Consider the following 435-nt stretch of genomic DNA (forward strand, 5'->3'; position numbering starts at 1 on the left):
CATCAGAGATTTAACTGTGCTTTATCTTAGCCTTTACTCTAAGGTCCAAGGTGGCTGTGGAGACAAAAGGGGCAAAGACATGACAGAAAGTCTGGGAGACTAAATTGGACCACAGATGAAGCTATGTCTCCGAGTGTTGAAGTCACCTGGAGAAACCCAAAGCTTGCTCTAGATAACTGGAGCTCCTGGGCACCCATGTGAACTGCAGCTGCAGTTTCGTCCTGCTGCTGAAGACAACAGCGTCGCCTACTGCTTACAGAGGGGTGAAAAACCTCAGAGCTGCCTTCCAGTGCCTGAAGGGATCCTGCAGCAAGGCTGCAGACCTGAGAGTGTCTAGAGACAGGACTAGGGGAGTGGTTTGAAGCTGAGACAGAGCAGGGTTAGACTGGAGCTGAGGAAGATGTCCTTCAATAGGAGGGTGATGAGTCTCTGGAA

The sequence above is a fragment of the Pogoniulus pusillus genome, chromosome 1, assembly GCF_015220805.1.
Source record: "Pogoniulus pusillus isolate bPogPus1 chromosome 1, bPogPus1.pri, whole genome shotgun sequence".
NCBI classification, from domain to species: Eukaryota; Metazoa; Chordata; class Aves; order Piciformes; family Lybiidae; genus Pogoniulus; species Pogoniulus pusillus.